At 50.2% G+C, this 12,256-nt stretch overlaps 1 pseudogene; it reads left to right on the top strand.

The window, feature by feature from the left end:
* Positions 1 to 289: 289 nt before the first annotated feature.
* Positions 290 to 8,742, top strand: LOC100676886 (large ribosomal subunit protein eL31-like; annotated as a pseudogene).
* Positions 8,743 to 12,256: the final 3,514 nt, after the last annotated feature.

The raw sequence follows: 12,256 nt of genomic DNA, 5'->3' as shown, positions 1-12,256 counted from the left end.
GATGGCAAGACTTTGTCTCAAATACTTTGGACATGTTACCAGGAGGGACCGATTCCTGGAGAAGAACATCATGCTTGGTAGAGTACAGGGTCAGCAAAAAAGAGGAAGACCCTCAATGAGATGGATAGACACAATGGCTACAATAATAGCATCAAGTATAACAACGACTGAGAGGACGGCGCAGGACCAGGCAATGTTTTGTTCTGTTGTACACAGGGTCTCTATGAGTTAGAACCAACTCAACAGCACCTCACAACAACAACAACATAGAATGAGAAGAACCATGCCCATGAGCCCAGCTAAGAGGTCGGTAAGGTCAGAAGAAACCAGGACCCCAATCTGCTTTCAGTGGGAGATGGGTGATCACACCCAGAAAGGGGGTCAGCTGAGGCAAATGCAGTGTGGCCCTCCTGTTTCCACACACACCTCCTTCTTCCAGACCCTGGCAGGCCCCGTGGACAGAGGGGATGCGCCATTCACTCCTCGGAGGAGATACGCATTACCACCGGCACCTCTGACAGCTCGTGGTCTCCGCTAACTAACGTGAATCAAGCAAGTCCCAGGGGCACAATTATGTTTCCTGAAGAAGACAACTTCCTCCTACCTGACTTGCTGGCCAGGCAGAGATGAGAAATAGGGGCCAGGGAGGGACAAACCATGGCCTCAAAATGCCAACAGGCTGGAAAAGGAGAGAGATGAGGGGGAAAATTCCCAATTGGCAAATCCCAACTTGGAATCATTTGTGGACCCAAACCTAGCAGACAGCTCATGGAGGAAAAGAAGCCAAGTAAAAGCCTAGGTACAGCCATGTGGGGTGGATTAGTGCCTGGACCCTGGGTCAGACAGACCTGGGTTCAAGTCTCAGCTCCACCCTTAGCCTGGGGAACTTGGGTAGGTTGCTTCATCTCTCGGGGCCTCAGTTCTCCATCTGTAAAATGTGGATTACTATAGTACCTGCCTCACAGGGTTGTGAGGCTTAGGAATAATGTGTATAAAGCATGATATTGTGCCCTTACCCTGTTCCTGAGTGGGACTGGAAGGGGCCTGTGAGGAGCACACAGGGATGGCTCCAGTGGGGAGGGCAGGGGTGGGCCTCTCTGTAACCCCCCAGTTACGGCCAGGTTGACCACACAGCCCTTTCCATGCTTACTGGAACAGTCCAGGCCTCTACACCTGCAGTCTCTCTTAATAAACTGCCTCTTGCCAGCCACGCCCTCAGCTCCACCCTAGCCAGCCTTCTTGAGGCTCAACTCTGGGCCAAGGCTTCTCTTTTGAGCCATGACACTGGCTGTGGCTTCTCCCCTGTCTCTGTGTCAAGCACTATCCAAGCTTCCCTGTCCTCCCAGCCTTGTCCTGCCAGGGACTCACACTGCCCACCTCTCAGCAGGTGCCTTCTTTCCAGTTGGAGCTGCTATGTCTCCATTTTGGCGGCTCGAGTTTTCAAGTTCTTATGTGTGGGTGACTGACACCCTCCACCTCCCTCACAGAAGTCAGGACAGGCTGGCTACCCTTCCTCTAGCCACCACTCCCACCCTGCAGATGACAACATTGGATCCCTGACAAATGGAGTAAGGGCTATTACGGTAGGAAAAGTCTAGTGGAAGCCATCAGAATTGTCCCTACCTAGGAAAATAGTAAACCAAAAGCAATACCACATTCCTGGAGGGGTTGAAGAGATTACTGCCACCATCAAGGACTTGAAGGCTGCAGGGGTGGTAATTCCCACCACATCCCCATTCAACTCTCATATTTGGCCTGTGCAAAAAACAAATGGACCTTGGAGAATGGCAGTAGATTATCAAAAACTTAACCAGGTGGTGACTCCGACTGCAGCTGCTGTTCCAGATATAGTTTCATTGCTTGAGCAAGTTAATACATCTCCTGGTGCCTGGTATGCAGCTATTGATCTGGCCAATGCTTTTTTCCCATACCTGTTTTGAAGGATCATCAGAAGCAGTTTGCCTTCAGCTGGCAAGGCCAGCAATACACCTTCAGTTGCCTACCTCAGAGCTACATCAACTTTCCAGCCCTATGTCATAATTTAGTCCACAGGGACCTTGATTGCCTTTCCCTTCCACAAGATGTCACACTGGTCCATTACACTGACGACATTATGCTGATTGGACCTAGTAAGGAAGAAGTGTCAATGACTCTGGACTTACTGGTAAAACATTTGTATGTTAGAGGGTGGGAAATTAATCCCACAAAAGTTCTGGGGCCTTCCACCTCGGTGAAATTTCTAGGGGTCCAGTGGTATGGGCAATGTCGAGATATTCCTTCTAAAGTGAAGGATAAGTTATTGCATCTGGCTGCTCCCACAGCTAAAAAGGAGGCACAGCACCTGGTGGGCCTCTCTGGATTTTGGAGGCAACATATTCCTCATTTGGGTGTGCTGCTCTGGCCTATTTATCAAGTGACTTGAAAAGCTGCTAGCTTTGAGTGGGGCCCAGAACAAGAGAAGGCTCTACAACAGTTCCAGGCTGCTGTGCAAGCCACTCTGCCACTTGGGCCATATGACCCAGCTGATCTAATGGTGCTTGAAGTGTCCGTGGCAGATAGAGATGCTGTTTGGAGTCTTTGCCAGGCCCCTATTGGTGAATCACTGTGTAGGCCCTTAGGATTTTGGAGCAAAGCCCAGCCATCCTCTGCAAATACTCTCCTTTTGAGAAACAGCTTTTGGCTTGTTACTGAGCCTTAGTAGAGACTGAATGCTTAACCATGGGACACCAAATCACCACGTGGCCTGAGCCGCCCATCATGAACTGGGTGTTGTCTGACTCACAGAGTCATAAAGTTGGATGTGCACAGCAGCACTCCATCATTAAATGGAAATGGTATAAATGAGATCCAGCCTGAGCAGAACCTGAAGGCACAAGTTGCATGAGAAAGTAGCCCAAATGCCTATGGTCTCCACTCCTGTCTCATTACCTTCCATCTCCCAGTCTGCACCTATGGCCTCATGGGGAGTTCCTTATGACCAGTTGACTGAAGAAGAGAAAACTTGTGCCGGGTTTACGGATGGTTCTGCCCAATATGCAGGCACCACTCAAAAGCGGACAGCAGCAGCACTACCTCCCTGAAAGACAGTGGTGAAGGGAAATCCTCTCAATGGGCAGAACTTCGAGCAGCGCACCTGGTTGTTCATTTTGCTCAGAGGGAGAAATGGCCAGATGTGCGACTGTATACTGATTCATGGGCTGTGGCCAGTGGTTTGGTTGGATGGTCAGGGACGTGGAAGGAACATGATTGGAAAATTGGAAACAAGGATTTGTGGGGAAGAGGTATGTGGACAGACCTCTCTGAATGGGCCAAAGAAGTGAAGGTTTTCGTGTCTCATGTGAATGCTCACCAAAAGGTGACCTCAGCAGAGGATGATTTTAACAATCAAGTGGATAGGGTGATGCGTTCTGTGGAAACCACTAATCCTCTTTTCCCAGCTACTCCTGTCATTGCCCAACAAGCTCATGAACAAAGTGGCCATGGTAGCAGGGATGGAGTTTATACATGGGCCCAGCAACCTGGACTTCCACTCACCAAGGCTGACTTGCCTACAGCCACTGATGAGCACCCAATCTGTCAGCAGCAGAGACCAACACTGAGTCCCCGATATGGCATCATCCCTTGAGGTGACCAGCCAGCAACTTGGAGTCAAGTTGATTACATTGGACCACTTCCATTATGGAAAGGGCAGCGTTTTGTCCTTACTGGAATAGACACTTACTCTGGATATGGATTTGCCTTCCCTGCACGCCATGCTTCTGCCAAAACTACCATCCCTGGACTTACAGAATGCCTTATCCACCATCATGGTATCCCACACAGCATTGCCTCTGATCAAGGGACTCACTTCACAGCAAAAGAAACACGGCAGTGGGCCCATCCTCATGGAATTCACTGGTCTTACCATGTTTCGCATCATCCTGAAGCAGCTGGCTTGATAGAACGATGGAATGGCCTCCTAAAGACACAATTATAGTGCCAGCTAGGTGGCAACACCTTGCAAGTTTGGAGCAATGTTCTCTAGGAAGCTGTATGTGCTCTAAACCGGCATACAATATATGGTGCTGTTTCTCCCATAGCCAGGATTCACAGGTCCAGGAATCAAGGGGTGGAAATGGGAGTGGCACCATTCACTATTACCCCTAGTGACCCACTTGCAAGATTTTTCCTTCCTGTCACTGTAACCTTACGCTCTGCAGGCCTAGAGGTCTTAGTTCTAAAGGGAGGAATGCTCCCACCTGGAGACACATCACTGCTTCCATTGAACTGGAAGCTAAGAATGCCACCTGGCCACTTTGGGCTCCTTATGCCTCTGGATCAACAGGCAAAGAAGGGAGTTACCATACTGGCTGGTGTGACTGATCCAGACAACCAAGAGGAAATCGGATTGATACTACATAATGGAGGTAAAGAAGAATATGTCTGGAATGCAGGAGATCCCTTATGGTGCCTCTTAGTACTACCATGTCCTGTGATTAAAGGCAATGGCAAACTACACCAACTGAATTTTGACATGACTACTAATGGCCCAGGCCCTTCAGGAATGAAGGTTTGGGTCACCCCACCAGGCACAGAACCACGACCAGCTAAGGTGCTTGCTGAGAGCAAAGGAAATACAGAATGGGTGGTGGAAGAAGGTAGTTCTAAATACCAGTTACGGCCACGTGACCAGTTGCAGAAATGAGGACTGTAATTGTTATGAGTATTTCTGCTTTGTATGTATGCATCAGATATTTTTGTTTTTTTTCACTTATAAAGTATAAGATGTAAACAGGGCTAGTGCATTTTCGGTTTACGAGTGTTAGTTGTATCATGTTAGGCACAAGTATAACTTTGTAATTGTGTTTATTCAGAAATTATGTATGGTTTGGAGAGATGTGTACAGATGCCAAGTTGACAAGGGGTGAACTGTGATGGTTAAGACTATGTGTCAACTTAGCTGGGCCATGATTCTCAGTGTTTTAGCAGTTGTATAATGTTGTGATCATTTTCTTGTTGAAATTTGATATGTGATCATCCCCGTGATGCAATCTGCTGAGTGGTACCAGAGGGGGCGGGCCCTGCGGTGGCACACTGCTCCCTTAGCCTTCATCTCTCTGCCTTCCGCTGCCTACTTCCTTCCTGCTCACCTTGCAAAGGTTGTTGGCTTGTTCTGGATCCAGCAGCTGTCTCATCTGACCTCTTGGGACTTTAGCTAGCAGCTTACCTGTCTGTCCATCTTGGGGTTCTCCGATCTTCACAGCCTGCAAACAAGAGTTCTGCTCCCTGATCTGTCTATCTTGGGTTCACCACCCCTGCAGCTACGTGACTCAAGAGAAACCTTTCAGTCTTATCTACCAACCTTGGGGATTCCTTGACTGTCACAGCCTGTGAGCGGAGCCCTTCTTTCCAACCTGCTCATCTTCGGTTCACCAGCTTCTGCAGCTCCATGAATTGGGAAAGGCCTCTATCCTGATTCAAGGACTTGGGACGTTCCAACCCCTACAATCTGGTGAGCTGTTTCCTTGATATAAATCTCTCTTTATATATTTATACACTTTACTGGTTTTGCTTCTCTAGAGAACCGAGCCTAGGACATTTAGTACCAAGAGTGGAGTGCTGGCTGCTCTAACAGATACCTAAAATGCAGAAGCTGTTTTGAAACTGTGAATGGATAGAGGAATGACAGCAGCAGAGGACCAGCAGCAGAACCAGGAGACCAGCTCAAGACGGTGCTGGAGCTGATCCATGGAGCAAGAGAGCTGAGTACCTGTGTGCAGGAGACTTCCCAATGGAGCGGGGTGCCTCCGGGCACTTATCAGTGGAGTTAGGCTTGCCAACCCACAGAGCCAGAGTGCTGAGTGCCTGTGTGCAGGAGGCTTGCTGGCGGGAATGGGGTGCCTCCGGGCACTAATCGGTGGAGCTACTGAGCTTTGGAACACTTGCCCCAAGCAGGGCAGATGCAGGTATGAGGCCCTAGAGCTGAGAGGCCAAGAAACCAGGAAACAGAAGCTGAAGAGACAAGGAACACAAGAAGTCGAGCTGCCTTAGTCTTAAAAGGTATGGCCATGACTTCAGGGGTTTCAAAGGGTGGAGCCATGGCAGTGTTTCAGAGGGACTACTAGAATGGTGTGTTGTGCCCAAAGCTGAGGGAGCAGAGTTGCTGTTCCAGTGGGTCTGGAAGGCGGCACTGAAGCCCAGGGCCAAGGGGCCTCCACTCAGAATCTGGAGAATGTGGCCAATACCTAGGGTCTGGAGGGCAGGGCCATTGTGTAATTGTCTCAGAGAACAGAGGATTATTTTCAAAGCCCCTTGAGGGCTAATGTAATGTGTTCTGCTGCCTTGCTTGGTGCCTGTAATGCCTTCTTTCCTTCCAATTTTTCCCGTTCGTAATGGAATGACTAGCTTCCACCTGCCCGTTCTACCACTGTACTGTGGAAGCAGATAATTTGTATTCTAGATTGCACAGATGAAGAGGAATTTTTGGATTTTGGACTTGCAGTTAAGACTTTTGCTATGATATGACAGGGTAAATATGTTTTGTATATTGCAAGAATGTGATTTTGGGGGTCAAAGGGTGGAATGTCATGGATTGAATTATGTCCCTCCAAAAATGTGTATATTAACTTGGTTAGGCCACGACTCCCAGTAGTCTACGGTTGTCCTTCATTTTGCGATTGTAATTTTATGTTAAAGAGGATTAGGGTGGAATTGTAACACCCTTACCAGGTCATATCCCTGATCCAACATAAAGGGAGTTTCCCTGGAGTGTGGCTTGCAACACCTTTTATCTCTCAAGAGATAAAAGGAAATGGAAGCTAGCAGAGAGGGGGGACCTCATACCACCAAGAAAGCAGTGCTGGGAGCAGAGCGTGGCCTTTGGACCCGGGGTCCCTGCGCAGAGCAGCTCCTAGTCTGGGGGAAGATTGAGGAGAAGGCTGACAGAGAATGCCTTCCCTTGGAGCTGATGCCCTGAATTCGGACCTTTAGCCTACTTTACTGTGAGAAAATAAACTTCTCTTTGTTAAAGACATTCATTTGTGGTATTTCTGCTCTAGCAGCACTAGATGACTAAGACAGTGACTGACACCCTCCAGCCCCCTCACAGAAGTCAGCAGTCTGGCTACCTTCCTCTAGCCGCCACTCCCATTCCGCAGATGACGAAACTGAGAGGCGTGGAGGTAAGCCCAGACTCCTCAAAGACACTCCAGCTGGAAGCCAGCCAGGCCAGTGGGCATCCATGTGGCCAGTGGGCAGGTGGTTTGCTCAGAAATGTGGGGCTATCGGTGCTGTGGCTCTGGGAGTCGCCGACACAAATGGCAAGGGGGGCTGGGAGAATGGACAAAGTCACCTGGAGAGAGTGTAGGCATTAGAAGAGAGTCAAAGACGGGCTTTGGGTAACATCCCATTTAGGGAAAGAGCCTTCGGTCTGGATTATACCTCAACATAAAAAAAAAAATGAAAATCCTTACAACTGGACCAATAAGCAACATCATGATAAATGGCAAAGAAATTGAAGTTGTCAGGGATTTTATTCTTGTATCAATTATCAATGCCCATGGAAGCATAGTCAAGAAATCAAACAATGAATTACCTTAGGCAAATCTGGTGCAAAAGACTTCTTTTAAAAGTGCTAAAAAGCCAAGATGTCACTTTGATGTCTAAGCTGCCTCTGACCCTAGCCACCATATTTTTAGTCGCCCCATATGCACGTTAAAGCTGGACAATGAAAAAGGAAGACAAAAAAAGAACTGACACATTTGAATTGTGGTGTTGTAGAAGAACTACCAGAAGGAACAAATCCGTCTTGCAGGAAATACAGCCAGAATGCTCCTTAGAAACAGCACACTTACTTTGGACATGTTATCAGGGAGAATCAATCCCTGGAGAAGGGAATCATGCTTGGTAAAGTAGAGGGTCAGTGAAAAAGAGGAAGACCCTTAATGAGATGGACTGATACAGTGGCTGCAACAATGGGCTCAAACACAGCAACAATTGTGAGGATAGCGCAGGACCAGGTAACGTTTCCTTCTGTTAATACATAAGGTTGCAGTGAGTCGGAGGTGGCTTGGCAGTACCTAATAAAAGAGGAAATCAAGGGAGATTGAGGATTGGCCAAGGGTGGGAGGAGAGCCAGGAAGAAGAGAAAACTGATCAATGGTGAGAGAAGTCAGAAGAGTAGTTACCTCTGAGGGGTGAGCAGGGACTGGGAGGGGACACAGGGAACCTTGTGGGGTGCTACTTTAGTGTTGATACAGGTGTACAGCATATACCCAAAAGTTGGGCCCTTTGCTGAATGTAAGCTATAACTCAATGAAAAAGAAAAAAGGAATGCAAAAGAATGGTCAGGCAATCCATGGTGCTCTTCCTTTCCACTCTGGTCCTAGCCCAAGAGCTCCTACAAAGAAGTGGCAAGGGCAAAGGCCATCCTGCTGCCAACGAGGTGGAGGCCTGGGAGTGCACCACCAACACTCACAAGCGCATCTGTGCAGTGGGCTTCAGAAGCGTGCCCCTTGGGCACTCGAAGAAATCCAGAAATTTGCCATGAAGGAGATGGAAACACCAGAGGTGCACATTGACACTGAGCTCAACAAAGCTGTGTGGGCTATAAAAGAAGAAGGAACATCCCACACCGTGTCCATGTATGGCCATCCAGAAAAAGTAATGAGGATAAAGATTCTCCAAACGAGCTCTGTATGTTGGTTTCCTATGGACCTGTCACACTTTCAAAACCTACAAACTGCCGAGGTGGATAAGAACTAACAGCTAATTAGCAAATAAAGTTTAAAAACTGCAAAATGAAAATTGAAAAAAGAATGGTCAGCTGGTCAGTGGCTCCAGCCTGGGTGTAAGAGCTTGCGGTGGGAGAGGACACCATGGTGGGAGGAATGATGGGCCCGGCTCAGGAGGCTGAGTGCCAAGCTGCCAACTTGCTTCCCCTGTGAGACACAGGTGCTCCAGGCGAGGGACCACAGAGCAAGGGAGCCAAGAGCCAAGGAGCACATTCCAGGAGGGCTTCCTGGAGGAGGAGCACTGAGCCAGGGTTTTAGAGGAGGCAGGGATGGGCTCAGAAAGGGCCTGGCTAATTCCAGGCAAGAGACAGATCTGTCAGGGATGGCTGGGTGCGTGTCTGACACCAGAAGGAAAGTCAGGACCATTCACAACCCCCAGCTTAGCCAGCTGGCCTCCCTGGAAGGCACAGGGGTGACAAGTGGCTTGGGAAGGAGAGTGACACAGCAAAACACTGGCCTGGCTCAAGAGACAGACCCAGCCTTCTGGGACCTGCTCCGGGGAGCCTCGTCCACACCTACCAGCGCCGCTGTCCTGACTCGGAGTAAAATACCCAGGGCATCAGCCTCCCTGCCCCAGGCCAGAGGAGAGGGGGAAAGGTGGGCAGAAGAGGGCTCCCTTTGTTCGGCTCCCCAGTAAAGCACATCTGCTGCATGTATGACAGAGCCCGGCCACCATGTCATCTCTGAAGGTCCACATAACTCACTCCACAACGTAGCAGACTGAGAGCCACAGGGAGGAAGTGATTTGCCCAAAGCCACAGAGTTATAGGTGGTGCTTGGCTCCCAATCCAGTGCTCTTCTAAGTCCACAAACCCCCAGGCTTGGTGAGTTTACCAAAGCAGGCGTGATGTGTGCATCTTGGGCTCTCTGGAGGCTGTGGGCTGCTCCCTGGTTACAACCTTAACTGAAACCCTACTCCTGGTCCAGCTCCTATCAGGCCTGAGTCCCTGTGGCTGGAACCAGAGGGCAGCATTTAACCCTTTCCACACAGAGCTGGTCTGCATCAGTGTTTATTTTCTGTCATGTGATCCAGCACCTAGCATTCTTGAAGCTGGAAGGCATCTACCCTGTTCTTCCTAACAGCCATGGTAGCTCTTCTCAGTGGTTCCGCTGCCCCAAGCAAAGTCACCTCAGAGGAAGGGGTCAGCCACGTCTCCTTGGCTCACAGGGTCTCTGTCCTGCCCAAGAGGCTGGGCTGTGGCTGCTCATGATGGATGCCTTCCGCCTCTGCTTCTCCTCCCCTCCCCCAGCAGCAGGGAGGGCTGGAGGCCGAAGCCCAAACTCACTGGGGGACCCCCCTTCATAGTGTGGGAGGACAGATTTAGGCTCAAAAGGAGGGAGAGTTGTCACATAGCCAGAACCAACCTGCAATGGAAAGGAAATCCTTAGGGGTAATGAGCACCCGTCATTGGGGGTATTCAAGCTCAAGTTAGACCACTCCTGGGAGGAATGTCATGTTGGGCCTTAGGGAGAGGATGCAGCAATGGCCTAGATGAACTTTCAGGTCCCCTTTCCAGCCCTGAGCATCTCTAAATCTCTGGCCTCTCCAACCCACTCCTTGCAGCCAGATGGCCTCATTTGCCTGTGCCCTGGGTATCCCTGGGTGGCACAAACAGTTAAGTACTCGGCTACTAACTGAAAGGTTGGCAGTTCGAACTCGCCCAGAGGCACTTCAGAAGAAAGGCCTGGCTTCTGAAAGTTCACGGCCATGAAAATCCTATGGAACAGTTCTGCTCTTAACACATGGGGTCCCCATGAGTCACAGACTCCAGGGAGTTTGTTCACAAGGAGAAGCTACCACTCAATTATATGCGGAGCTCGAGCTCCACAGTTCTCTTTATAATATCACTCCTCTTGCAAGCAGGGGTTGGGGTAGGGGTGGGATAGGGGAAACACAACAGGATGACACAGGGAGAAGGGGTCAGTTCCTGAGGGCCTGGAACCCACAGTGTTGCAGCCACCAGGCAAATTGTGGGGCACACTGCTGAGGAATCTCCGAGAGCTGAGCCTGGGCCCAGCTATGGCCTCCTGATTGGGACTGGGGGGCCGTCAAGTGAAAGGCAGTCCAGCCCAGCTCTCTGAGGTTCATCAGAGAAAAAGGTGAATGTTGAAGACATGTCATGGCAGGCAGCTCATTAAGCCCACGGAGCTTAAAAATAGCGAGACACGCAGGTGCAGAGGGTAGGGGCTGAAACTCCAGATCATCACACCAGAGGCAAGAACAGCACAGCCTGCAAAGACTGAATCCAGAACCAGGGAAAGGAAAGCAGCCTCGCCCTCTCCCAGTCTCTACAAATGAGCTTGGAGCACGTGCCTGCTGGAAAGTCAGACCCCCTTCGCTGATGAGAAGACTGAGGCCCAGAGGAGGGTTCCACAGGCATCACCCAACAGGCACCACAGAGCCCGACCACGCTCGGTGCAGGTGTAAAAAGAGGTACGACACAGGGACTCAGTGTCCCTGAGGAATTCAGAACCCACCTGCCCAAGACACTCCTTCTGGTTCCCCTGGGTCTGGGCGGCCCCCTCAGAAGCCCGTTATCCCACCTTTCTTACAGGTCTAGTGATGCAGGCTTTGAGGCTAGACAGCCTTCACTGGAATCCTTCTGTAGCCTCCTACCAGCTGGGTGACCTTGGAGAAGCCCCTTCCCGGTCCCGGGCTTGTTTCCTCTTCCAGAAAATGGAGACACTATGTATGTCTAGCCCCTAGGGTCCTTCTGAGCATTAAATGAGCTGTCCTATGTTGTTAGGGGCTTAGCACAGTACCCGGAATACAGCAGGAGCTTCCATGGTAGGTTCTGGAAACCGGGACTATGGAGAAAAAGGTGATCCAGGAAGAGGTTACAGGATGCAGGGGTATAGCATGGAAGATGTGGCGTGGCAGTGGTTGCCTTGCTTGGCATTGCCAGATTGAGTTTGGAGAACATAATTAATGCTCCCACTGACCAAGAATGGGAAAGGCAAACAGGGGCTTATCAGGTGAGGGGGCCATTGGCTCAAAAGCTGAACCGGATTCAGAGTCAAGTGACACATATTAGGCACCTACTGTGTGTTCAGCATGTTCCCATAATTGGTCCCAAACCAGGAACTAGGGCCAAGCATCAGAAGCTTCTGGGCAGTTAACTGGTGTGAGGGCTGGAGTGAACTCCAAAGGGAGCAGGATTCCAGGGGTGTGGGACCCAGAGAAGGGAGACCAAGAAAGAGTGGGGGTGGGGGCAAGCAGTAATGGTTCATTCCTGGACTAGATCACAGGAGGAAGTCCCCAGCCCAGGGCCTGGCCTGTGGTAAGGGCTCCCCAGTGGAAGGCCCTGGGGCCATGGACACCGACCCAGGCGTCCCACCACCCCACCTCCAGCGCTGAGGCAAGAGCACAAAACTTGCATAGGATGTAGGAGCTAGAAGGGGCCTTAGGATCAGTTACTCTAGCCCCTTATGAATGACAGTGCTAACGCACTCGGCTGCTAACCGAAAGGTTAGCAATTTGAATC

Source organism: Loxodonta africana, chromosome 20 (genome assembly GCF_030014295.1).
Source record: "Loxodonta africana isolate mLoxAfr1 chromosome 20, mLoxAfr1.hap2, whole genome shotgun sequence".
Classification (NCBI taxonomy): Eukaryota; Metazoa; Chordata; class Mammalia; order Proboscidea; family Elephantidae; genus Loxodonta; species Loxodonta africana.
This window is presented reverse-complemented; position numbering and strand designations above follow the sequence as displayed.